Source organism: Humulus lupulus, chromosome 1, assembly GCF_963169125.1.
Source record: "Humulus lupulus chromosome 1, drHumLupu1.1, whole genome shotgun sequence".
NCBI classification, from domain to species: domain Eukaryota; kingdom Viridiplantae; phylum Streptophyta; class Magnoliopsida; order Rosales; family Cannabaceae; genus Humulus; species Humulus lupulus.
In genome coordinates, this window is record NC_084793.1 from 256,459,803 (window position 1) to 256,472,499 (window position 12,697).

Here is a 12,697-nt window from a genome sequence, read left to right on the forward strand (position 1 = left end):
TCTTTACCTCCTTGTGGAATCAAATGCCCATCTATACTACGACTCCTGCTTAGTGGAAGTCATGTTTGGGCGTTAATCAGTATGTGTGTGCATGATTAGTAGTGATAGACTGGTGTGCTTGTGTGTGTGCATGTACATGGTATGCATGATGAGTATGCATGAGAAAACCATGAACGTAGACTAAAAAGAGGCAATGTTAGTAATTTCCCTATTTGTTTTAGAAAATTATGAAATGGAAATTCTAGAACATTTGTGTTCACACAAGTGTGAAATGGAAGAAAATGTAAGAATATATATATATAGAGAGAGAGAGAGTGTCGTGTGAGGATTAGAAGAACAAGGAAAAAGGGTTTCCTTATTTAATTGTTGTCATCATTTTCTTTCCTTTGTTTGGAAATAAAAAAATTAATATTTTGATATGATTCTTAGAATTTAATTATATTTATTGATTGAGTTTGAAAATGTTGATTCTTTGTGTGTGTTGACCAAACCACTTACCATATTATATTTTGTCTGATTTTATTTCTCTTACCATATTATTGTGTAATTGTGAAAAAATACTTAGAAAAAAAAACCAAATCTTGTCCTTTCACCATAAGCAATCTCTGCTTAAAGGAAATTTGAACAAAATTCTCAACCTAGCTCTGCTAATTAACCTCAGGGAGTTGTTAGTAGTGTGCGAGTAAGTGGAATCAAATAGGCCTAGGGACAAGTAAACCATAAAAATTATATTGCGGCTTTAACTGATCTTCAACATCAGAAAATTGTTTACTTGAGATTATTTTTTTCGCTTAGTTTGTGAAAATTGTATGCATCATTGGGAACGTAATTCTAAAAATCGATTAGTAAAGAGACATTTATCTTTATTTGAAATTGAAAGTGTTAGTAAAAATTTGAGCATCATGGAACCAATTGCTAATATTAATAGAAATCTTGTTGATGAAAATGTTGTGCATGAAAAATCTTACTTGAATATTTTGCACCTACTTCATCTAATGCTCATTCATGTATTATTTTTACTACCACTTATTCTACCCATTTTGAGCTTAAATAATAAATCATTCAATTGTTGCCATCTTTTTACGGGTTATATAGATAGGATCCTTACATGCATGCCAAAGATTTCTTAGAAATTTACTAAATATTTAGATTTAAAAAATTATCTAATGAGTTAGTCAAACTAAGATTATTCCATCTTTCATTAAAAGACAAATCAAAAGCTTCCTTAAATTTCTTTCCTAAGGGGTCTATAACCACATGTGATCAACTTTATAATAAATTCTTGTTGAAGTTTTTTCCTAAGTCTAAAACTGATAGTCTAAGGAAAGAAATCTCCGAGTTTTTTTAAAAAGATAATGTAGAGTTTTATGAATGTTGGGAAATATTTAAAGATTTTTTATTAAAATGTACTCATCATGGTTTTGAAAAATGGAGTCTTGTAAAATATTTTTATGATGGTCTGAGTCCCTTTAATCGTCAAATGATTCAATCTATGCATACTAGAAAATTTATACATTTTCAAGGGCAAGAGGCTTGGGACGCCCTTGAAGATTTATTTGTGAATTCACAACAATGGAATTATTTTGATCCTAGGTCTAGGTCAACTAATTCACCAAAAAGAGGAGGAAGGTATGAAGTAAAATATGAATTATACTTCAGAACATCTTTAGACAAATTAGCGAGAAAAGTAGAAGCTTCAGCCATAAGCCAAACTATAAATTCTCCAATGCAACCCAGAAAAGATGTCTGTTCTATATGTTCTAGTATTTGTCATAATGTCTAATCATGTCCTTCCTACCAAGAGGCCTTTTCTGAGGAAGCCAATGCTCTTCATGCTTATGGGAAACCAAATGATAGCCCATTTTCATCCACTTATAATCCAAATTGGAGAAACCATCCAATTTTTTCATGGAGACAAAACTAGCCTCCAATGAATCAAGGGCACCAATACAACACACAAAACCAACTCATGCTCCACAAAATCAACCACATCCTCAACAAAGGAAACCTTCCTTGGAGTATAATTTACAACAATTTATGCAATCCACTCAACAAATCGTACAAAACCAGTCTCAATCAACTACCAAACTCGAGACACAAGTAGGACAACTCGCTACTGCTTTAGCTGATAGGGAAAAAGTAACATTTCATTGTCAACCTATCCCAAATCCAAAAGGCCAATATGAGATATGAAAGTCTAACCATAATGGAGAAGCCAAATACATTTCAACTCTTAGGTCCGGAAAGAACATTGTCAAATTTGATTACATACCTGAGGTTGAAAAAGAAAAAGAAAAGAGTCAACATTCTAGTTCTAATGCCAATAAATCTTAAAGGAGGATACTCCAATCCATTCTTATATTCTCAAAGCTCCATTCCCACAAAGATTACTTCCAATAAAAAAGGCGGCCAATATAATGACATCTTAGAAGTTTTTAAGCAAGTTAGTATCAATATCCCTTTCTTAGATGCCATTAAACAAATTCCTGCATACTCTAAATTTTGGAAGGATCTTTGTACTGTGAAAAGAAACACTAATGTTTCTAAAAAGACGTTTCCAACTAAACAAGCTAGTTCCATTATTCAATATAAGAGTCTTGTTAAATATAAAGATCCTGGGTGTCCCACAAGTTCATGCATTATTGGTGATCATTTTATTAACAAGGATTTACTTGATTTGGGTGTTAGTGTGAATTTGTTGTCTTATTCTGTTTATAAACAACTTGGTCTTGGTGAACTAAAACCTACTTCTATAACTCTTCAATGAGCCGATCATTCTGTGAAAATTCCTAGAGGCATTATAGAATATGTTTTGATAAAAGTTTATAAATTTTACTTTCCTGTTGACTTCATTGTTCTTGATACTCAACCCGTGGAAAATGTGCATGCTCAAATTTCTATTATTTTAGGTAGATCATTCTTAGCTATTTCTAATTCAACTATTAATTGTCGTAATGGCGTTTTGAAATTATCTTTTGGAAATATGACTGTTGAATTGAATGTATTTAATGTTGCTAAATCTATTGAGTGTGAGGAAGTGCAAGAAGTTAACATGATTGATAATATTTTTGAAGAGGATGGAACTGACTTGCTTGGCTTTTGTGAAAAATATTTTGGTATGAGCTTACATGTTGATGATTCGATAAATGATGTGAATTATTTGTTAGAATCTATGAACTTAAATGATATCAAAACTGAACTATTTTCACCCTAGAGCATATTCAATCAATTTTTGAGTCTCCAATGTTAGACCTAAAACCTTCACCAGAAAATTTAAAATATGCTTTTCTAGGAGAGTTTGAAACCTTGTCTGTTATCATAGCATCCGCCTTAGATAAAGAACAAGAAGATAAATCGGTAGATGTCCTTAGAAAACATAAAGAAGACATAGGTTGGACCATTGGAGACATTAAAGGAATTAGCCCATCCATATGTAAGTATAGAATCCATCTAGAAGAGAATGCTAAAACCTTCCCGGGAATGTCAAAGAAGGTTAAATCAAAATATTAAAGAAGTAGATAGAGAAGAGGTCATGAAATTATTAGATGTGGGTATCATTTACCCTATTTATAATAGTCAATGGGTTAGTCCAGTCAAGTTGTTCCTAAAAAATCAAGGATCATGGTTGTTGAAAACGAGAAAAATGAATTAATCCCTACTCAAGTACAAACAGGGTGGAGAGTGTACATAGACTATAGAAAACTAAATAATGTTACTAGAAAATACCATTTTCCGTTACCCTTTATTGATCAAATGCTTGAACATTTAGCTGGTCATGGATAATATTGCTTTCTTGATGGCTATTCAGGATATAACCAAATCCTCATTGCCCTAGAATATCAAGAAAAGTCTACAATGACATGCCCTTTTGGAGCTTTTTCCTATCGTCGCATGCCTTTTGGGTTATGCAATGTCTTGACGTCGTTTTTCGTCAACTTAAATTTGAAGAGCACTAAACAATATTTTAGAAAAGAAGAAAAGAACAATAGAATTTTTGTGTGGTTCAACAGTTAAAATCTGCCTAGTCCACGAGTCAATATTATTGATCTTAACACTCTCTCAAAGTTTTCTCAGAAAAATTTGACAGAGTATTCTCACTCTCAATTTATGTGTGTCTACAAATGAAAAATACCAGGCTATTTATAGACCTGGTTATGAGAATATCTTCCATTGATTCAGGGAAGTTACAATCCATTATTCAAATTTGAAATAAATGTAAATAATTACATTCATTACATAATATCCCATGATAATTAGGATTTAATATCTGATAATAGAAAATCCCTTAGGAATAGGGATTTCCTAACAGCTGTCATGTGCAAAACGCATTGTTGATCTCGAATGCAAGGTTAACGTGCTTTTGGGATCGACAAAGACTTCGAGCTTGTTATTCCAGTCAGCCTCCTCTTCAGCTAGTGATTTCATCGAACTCACTCTTTGGAGACCAATATCTTTGAGCTTACAAATAAGGCTCAAATAACACCCATATGTGCCGGAGAAGATTATTTCTTTCGAGCTTGAACCTTAAGCTTGAGCCTTTAAAATTGTGCTAGATCGCCAACAAGAACAAGTCAGGAATCATGTACAAGTGTTCAGCCACTACCTGTTATTTTCAAGCTTACACTTTATGAGCCTACATTTCGAGACTCATTTGTTCATCCATGAGATTTGGGTGTAACATTTTGCCCCCTCAAAAGTGTTGGTTTAAATCCTATGAGAAGGAAACTTTTGAACTCCACTTTCAAGAATTGTGTCACCTACCACACTCGAGTGCGGACATGTGTTAGTTGGGGATTGAATACCCAGAGTACTCAAGTACTTTCTTTCTCTGCGCATGTCCTTTCCAATTTTTTTTGCCGCCATACTTTAGGAATCAAACATGATCCCTTGGATCTTCTCCTAACGCAAACCAACGGTCCAGATCAACTCGGCCTTTGAAATGTAGACTGAGGTATATATATACTCGTTCTCCATCTTCTTCATTCCCACTTTTATTCTCCAGGAGCATGAACCAGAGAGAAAAAGAAAGAAATAACTAGAGCTTTCTCTACACGTTTGCCAAACCGAAGAAACTAAACAACTCCAGTACCTTCGGCTAGTTGGATCATTCCTTCTTCCCATCCTCTAGTCGACGATCTCCTCATTTCCACGAACCAGTTTGTGTAAGTGCTTTGATCTCTCCTAGTTGTGTATGTAAAAAAAATTCTCCTATTTTGACATTTCTTTTTTCCGTGAGGAGGTTTTCATGGTTTTTACCCAATTTTTAAGGCTCCTCTCTTACACTAGGCAAGTTTCTTGATTTGTGGGGATTTGGTAAGACAAGATCCATGGTTTAGGCCCAAAAATTTTTGACAGGAATAGGTAAAAATGGTGTTTTTCAAGTAGTAGAGTGTTTTTGGTCATAGGTTTCATGTAGATTAAGAAATAGGGTTTTGAATTAGTGTTTTAATGCACAAATCCTGAAAATATCGCCTTTTCGGGTAACTGCCAACTTTTTCCCCAGAAATCTAGGATTCTTTTAAACAAGTAATAACCACCCCACTCTTGGGTGGGTGCATGCTTGATCCCCCAAATTTACAATAGTTTAGGTCGGTAATTCAAATTAACCTCACCCTTTCGAGCCCTCAGGCTCTATTCAAGGCAGTCTCGTTATCTCGAGCCTGCAAACTTGAATTATTAAGATAAAATTTTCCATTCTTTAAATTTATGAGCCCTCACCTTTTTCTTTCTTGTTAGATGTCGCAATCTTCAGAGAATTAGTGGGAGCCCAAGCTTTCAATCCCTTACCATCCCTCAACCCTCGGAACTGAATCACCTTTCACACGAAATCAACGATTTTTTCGCGAGCACAAGGAACGATGTGAGCAAGAAGACATACAAGCTCACTTCTGACATCAAATTGATGAGGTCGAGGAAAGAAAATGGAAGAGAATCTGAGTCGCAGCCTATTCTGACCCAGATCTTGAAATTCGACCCTTTCCACTAGACCCCAAACTCAAAGTCACCATAGCCTTTCCACCTTGTGAGCTCTTATTCACTCTGATGGTAAATACTTCAAAACAACCAACCACCTCCCAACCCCTCTCAATCCCTACCTCAAAGGAGGATTTTTTCGATGCTGAGCACTACCGAGGCTCAGTCACTTCCACCAACCACATCTCTGAGCTGCTGGCCTACCATGGCCTTAAGCTATCTGGTACGCTGATGTGTCGTCCTGCAACCTCCAACGAAAGGAGTTGCTACACCTTGAGAGATGGAAATCTCGATTGGAAGGTCAATCTCGCCCCTGGAGCCGTGAGCACATGAGGGCTGGGGCCCTACTGCCCCTAAAGGATTACAATAAGAATTTTTTGGATTATGCCAAGATCACCCCCTTCCAACTCCAGACCAACTCTTTCAGGATTTTGTCAGCTCTGAAGTCGCTATACTTTGAGATGAAGTGAGACGGGCCTTCGGTACAAGAGATTTTATATCTCTTTCGCCACAAGAGCAACCCTTCCCGAGCTCACGGAGGAGATGGGCTTTACTACTTATTGAGCTACCAGAAGGAGAAGTGGTTGTTCGAGGACATCCTCCAAATTTCAAGACAATTTTCTTCTGGATGTATGGGTTCGCTCCTTCCCAGTTTTATTCCTTCCAACGCATTCGTAAGTATCTTAACATGCTCATCATTTTTTTTCTTTGATCTGCTAAGCTCAGAATATTCATTCAATTCTTCTTTGCAGCTACCAATCACTGACCCACTCCAACAAAGGCCATGAAAGAACACAGGGTGGCAATACTTCAGCTCCCATATGGTCGAAGATCCCTCACCAATCTCTTCCATGAAGACATGCTTTGAGCTTGTGGCTTCTTGGGTGAAGGGGAGTCAACAGATGATTTGGGGATTTGTAAATACTCGAGGTGGGAAGATGTTCCAATCCCCACCAACAAACTTCCCCCAGAAGGAGGCCTTCGGGCTCGCAAGCCCATGCCACCACCTCCTCTTTACATGAGCGACCAGTCTTGGGCAATGAAGCCCACAACGAGCTCGAGGGATGGAGATAAAGTGGTGCTGGATCATTCCATGTGGTCTCCTACCCTCCTTAGTTTCGAGCCTGAAGTAATGGTTCTTTTTTACGACCCCAGGAATAATTTCCTAGCATGGTTGAGGGTAGACCTTAGAGTCTGTTGGTTCAATAGCTGGCTAGGAAAATACCAGACCATGTATAGTCTAAATGAGGTCTGGGATGGTATAGTTGTACAATATGGGACAAAAATCTATAGGGACCTATTGAGACTATCTCCCACCTATAGAGAAAGGACTCCCTAGAGTCTGTAATGCTACAAAATCCCTAATGAGGTTTAATGGTTGGATTAGAAGGGTAAGTGATGTTAAATGCATGCATGTGGGTCCATGTTTCATGACAAGGGAATTTTGGTATTTTAGTCATTAAGGGTATAATTGTATATTTTCATTCGTGATTATTGATAAGGCCACATTATAATGTGGATTTGTACGAGCCATTCGACATGAGACGACCTTTGAGTGCAAGTTAGCAGTTTGGTCATAACGGGGTTGAATTCAGGGCTCAGGGTGAGTCTCGGGGTAATTTGGTGATTAGAACATTACTGAAAATTAAAAGGGTAATGGGATATTATTTATTAGTATTTGATAATATTGGGAATAATGGGAATTGGAGGGCGTTAATTATGAGTAATGGGATTAGAGGAGAAAGGACGATTTTTGTCCTTGGTGGCTGTTAAGGAAATAAATATGACCTAGGGGGATTTTGGTCATTTGACCAAGGGATATATTCAACCATAGAAAGCTATAGAAGGTCATAAGCTGAAGCCAAAACAAAGCACTAATTTTCTTCTCCCACGATCATCTTCTCATTCTCCTTCCCTTTGAATTTTTGAAGCTCCAATTGAGGATTCAAGCTAGGGAAGTGAGTCTTGAGGGCTTCGGGTTGTCTTCCACCATTGAAGAGAATTCCACACTGAGCTTGAGGTAAGATTCATCCACGAAATTTCTGGTTTTTACTCTGTTTTGAAGTTATTTTTGAGCTAGAACTTTTGATTATAGAATTGAGTAATTGGTGTGGTATTTAGTGGTTCAAAGCTTGGGTTTTGTTGTTGGAAGGTTGATTGTGTTGTGGCAATGCTTGGTTTGGAATTGGGGATGTTTGAGTATGTTTTTGGAAGGATTAAAAGAGGGAAAAAAATGAGGTTTTGATGGGAGAAAACAAGGGTATTTGGCTGATGGTAGGTAGGGTCGCGGCGCTTGGGAGGCATGTCGCGGCATAGAGTGCAGGAGCTTGAGGCTGGCGCCTCTATTTAGGAGGAGGGCCGCAACATGGTGGAGTAGGGTCGCGGCTCTTAAGAGCATTTTTGGCCAGAAATGTGTTTTTGTCATGGGAACTCAAACCTTAGGCCTCGGGATTGTTCCTACTACCCGGTTTTGTAGGGTTCGATGTTTTGGAGGCTAGGTCTTGGTTCGAGAACCATTTATTATTCATTTTATTGATGGAATCCCATATTTGGTTATGGCTAGGTGATCGCTAAGGGACTAAAAGACCTATCGTTCTCAAGAGTCGTTCTCTTATTATTCCACGCTCGAACCAGAGAGAAGAAAACTGTACCCCATATGTGACATACATGGTTATTCATGAGGCATGTTGAGTGTTTAAATGTGGACATTGATTGCGTATCAAATTCTTAGCAAATCTTGCTTACTTCTAAATGACACTAACTTATTAGTCAGAATTGACAATGGTATCGATATTAATTGTGAAGCTGTGACTTTTTAGTCAAGTTCGATAGTAGTACTGAGCACTGGTCGTATGTTATTGGCTTAAGAGTCAAGAATGGTTTTAGCGTGTTTAATGCAAGCAGAAAAGCTTAGATCTAATTGACATAAGCATTGAATGACTCATCATGAGCATTAATGCTTGACCGACCTCAAGTTTGATGAAAACTAAAAGTGCCTGTCTAGTCTAATGGCTAATTACTCAGAGCGAGTGCCAGAAGGCCTAGGTGACTGCATCGTCACATGGCTAAGGGTGCGGAACCCACATTAGTGACTCCATGGTTACTCATTTGGTTTACATTAGTGACTCATCTGGCTTAAGCTAGTGACTCCATGGTCACTCATTTGCTAAGGGTGCGAAACCCACATTAGTGACTTACACATTAGTCACTCATTTGTTTAGGGCTGTAAGCTCTAGATGATTATCATAATCATCTTCTAAAGTTATATACATGCAGTAATGAGTTTTCTTGCTGAGCCTTGGCTCACGGTTGTTAAGTGGTGCAGGTAAAGGGAAAGAAAAGATCACCCAGCCTTGAGTGGAGAGCTTAGGTGGCGATGTGTACATATATGACTGCCTTACAACCAGGACCAAGGTGTTTCTCGGAGAAACTAGGGGTTAACCCTATTTTTGCCGCTTAGGTTAGCGGGTTGTAATTTTTACACTATAATGACCATTTTGGATTGTAAATAACTTGTAAACGCTTTTATGGGCTTGTGTACAGTTTTATGTTTTAAATAAAATATATCCTTTCCTTTTGATCGAGTTTTTCACCATAGCCTAATAATAACACCTAGATGCACGTTTATAACCAAATGACTCGATTAACGAGTTAAGCACGATTCAAAGCTCATAGTAACGGTCTTTGAGTAACCAAAGCGTTACAAATTGGTATCAGAGCATGCTAAGGTTTAGAGTTCCTATAGACTGGCTGGGCATGTACACTCGTCACTGAAGTAAGCTCGACTCATGGTTTGGTAACTATTTATGTAGTTATATATTTAACTGCTTAAATAAAGTGTGAATTCTTTACTCGTCCACATGTGATACCTTGATAAGGCTGGGCCTTTTCTAGTGCATCATCAGCAAGAACGTGCTTATTAGTACTGATATTACTAGAACATACTCATTAGTATTGTTCATTGTGAATTATCAATTGATACGTGTTAAATGCTATAATCATGTATCCATCTGTATATTTGTACAATTGTGGAATATGGGTGATTATCTGCTTATTCTTGGATCGTGAGGCGACAAGAGGTTTAGTTATCACTGCCTAAGTGGTCGTATTGACTATTGTAGCAAGGTTTAAGTTGTAAGAATGATTCCAAGACAAACGGATTCATCAGCTGGCCATGAAGATCAAGGCCAGAATAACAGTTAAGGTCAAGAGAATGACCAAAGTTAGATTCCACAGCCAGCTCCTAATAACTGGTAGCAATTGTTTAATAACCTGCAAGCCAGAGTTTTGAGGCAGGAAGAAGAAATCTGCCTCCTGAGACAACAACAGGTTCCTGTAGGAACTAGTGTACCTGAGGCACCACCTGTATCGGTGCCAACAGTTGAGCAGTTGTCTGAGGTTGGAAACAAATGGGAGCCTCTTTATGAAAGGTTCAGGAAACAACAACCTCTAGTATTTGAGGGCAGTGAAGATCCTGCTAAAGCTGAGTAGTGGATGAGGATTATTTCCACCATCCTTGACCTTATGAGGGTGACTGGTAATGAGAGGGTGGCTTGTGCAGCATACATGTTTCAGGGGGATGCCCGAATTTGGTGGGAAGTTATATCCCAGACAAGAAACATTAATGCCCTGAGGTGGGAAGAATTTCAGACTCTATTTAATGAGAAGTATTACAATGATGCCATCAGGGCTGCTAAAGATGAAGAGCTTATCAGATTACTTCAGGGAAGTTTATGACTGACTATGCCCTGAAATTTGATAGATTGGCAAAGTTTTCCATGGAGCTGGTGCCCACTGATGGGACCAGAAGGGAGAGGATTCTCCAGGTGCTACAACCTAGATTAGCCTGGGATGTTCGTATTACCACTGTGGCTGGGGTTACTACCTATGCACAGGTGGTTGAGAAGGCCCTCACAGCTGATAGTGCAGAGAACAAGATCTAGCGGGACAATGCAGCGAGAAGAGAGTTGAGGAGGACATGTCCTATATTTGTGGGTTCTGGTAGAGGTGGAGGCCTTAGTGATCAGAAGAGGAAGGTTCCTGATACTTTCTCAGCTCTAGGCCCTGACAAGCGACCCCGTGGTATTTCAATGGGTCTTCAGGGTGGCAGTGTGGCCTGGAAGACTTATCCTAAGTGCCCTAGGTGCAAGAGACACCATTTGGGAGAGTGTAGGGAAAAGGCCTGCTTCTTATGTGGAGCAGTGGGTCATCTCAAGAAAGATTTCCCTAAATCAAGAAAGGAAGAACCCAGGAAGGCAGACAGCTCGGCCCCAGCTCGAGTGTTCGCATTGACACAAACAGAAGTTGAGGCTTCACCCTCAGTAGTTACAGGTCAGCTTCTTAGTGCTGGAATCCCTTATATTTTTTTGATTGATTTTGGTGCTACACATTCTTTTGTTGCTAGTAGAATTATTGATAGACTTTGTAGACCATGTGATTATTATGCTGTGGGGTTCGGGACCTTATTACCCACTGGGGAGTTAGTAGTATCCACGAGATGGGTCAGATCTTTGCCAGTGATAGTGGAGGGCAGAGAGTTGTCAATGGATTTAATAGAGTTAGTTATGACTGAGTTTGACATGATTCTGGGTATGGATTGGTTAGTGATGTATGGGGCAACCATAGATTGCAGAAGGAAAATGATAACCTTTGAGCCTGAAGGTGAGGATCCTTTTGTGTTTGTTGGCACTATGCATGGACCCCGTATACCTATGATTTTTGTTTTGAGGGCTAGAGACTTATTGCAAGGAGGTTGCATAGGATTATTAGCCAGTGTGGTTGACACCACTCAGGTCATGCCGGTAAGACCAGAAGAGACCATACTAGTCTATGAATTTCTGGATGTGTTTCCAGAAGATTTACCAGGGTTTCCACCACACAGAGAGATTGAGTTTGTGATAGAACTAGTACCAAGGATGGAGCCAGTGTCTAGAGCACCTTATAGAATGGCCCCAGCAGAGTTAAAAGAATTGAAAGTACAGTTGTAAGAGCTATTGGATTTAGGTTTTATCAGACCTAGGATCTCACCTTTGGGTGCGCCAGTTTTGTTTGTGAAGAAGAAGGATGGTTCTCTAAGGATGTGCATTGATTACAGAGAACTGAATAAGTTAACAATTAAGAACAAGTATCATTTGCCAAGGATAGATGATCTGTTTGATCAGTTGCAAGGAAAAAAGGTATTCACAAAGATAAACCTTCGTTCTGGTTATCATCAGTTGAGGGTCAAGGAGGGAGAGATACCAAAGACTGCTTTTCGCACTAGATATGGGCATTATGAGTTCTTAGTCATGTCTTTTGGAATGACCAATGCCCCAGCTGCTTTTATGGATTTAATGTACAGAGTGTTCAAGGATTATCTGGACCAGTTTGTGATCGTCTTCATCGATGATATCCTAGTTTATTCTCAGTCAGAGTCAGAGCATGAACATCATTTGAGATTGGTTCTACAGAGACTGAGGGAACATAGATTGTTTGCCAAATTCAAGAAATGTGAGTTCAGGTTATCTCAGGTATCTTTCCTTGGGCACATTGTCAGTAAGGAGGGGATTAAGGTAGATCCAGCCAAGATTGAGGCAGTCATAGATTGGCCAAGGCCAAAGAATGCTTCTGTGGTTAGAAGTTTCCTTAGCTTGGCAGATTATTACAGATGTTTCATGGAAAGGTTCTCTAAGATTGCCACTTCATTGACTGAGTTGGCGCGCAAGAATCAGAAGTTTGTGTGGTC

At 38.7% G+C, this 12,697-nt stretch overlaps 1 non-coding gene across 1 annotated transcript; it reads right to left on the bottom strand.

The window, feature by feature from the left end:
• Positions 1–1,315: 1,315 nt before the first annotated feature.
• Positions 1,316–1,422, bottom strand: LOC133813239 (small nucleolar RNA R71). The gene has a single exon (XR_009884273.1). It is a non-coding gene; the product is annotated as a small nucleolar RNA R71 (small nucleolar RNA).
• Positions 1,423–12,697: the final 11,275 nt, after the last annotated feature.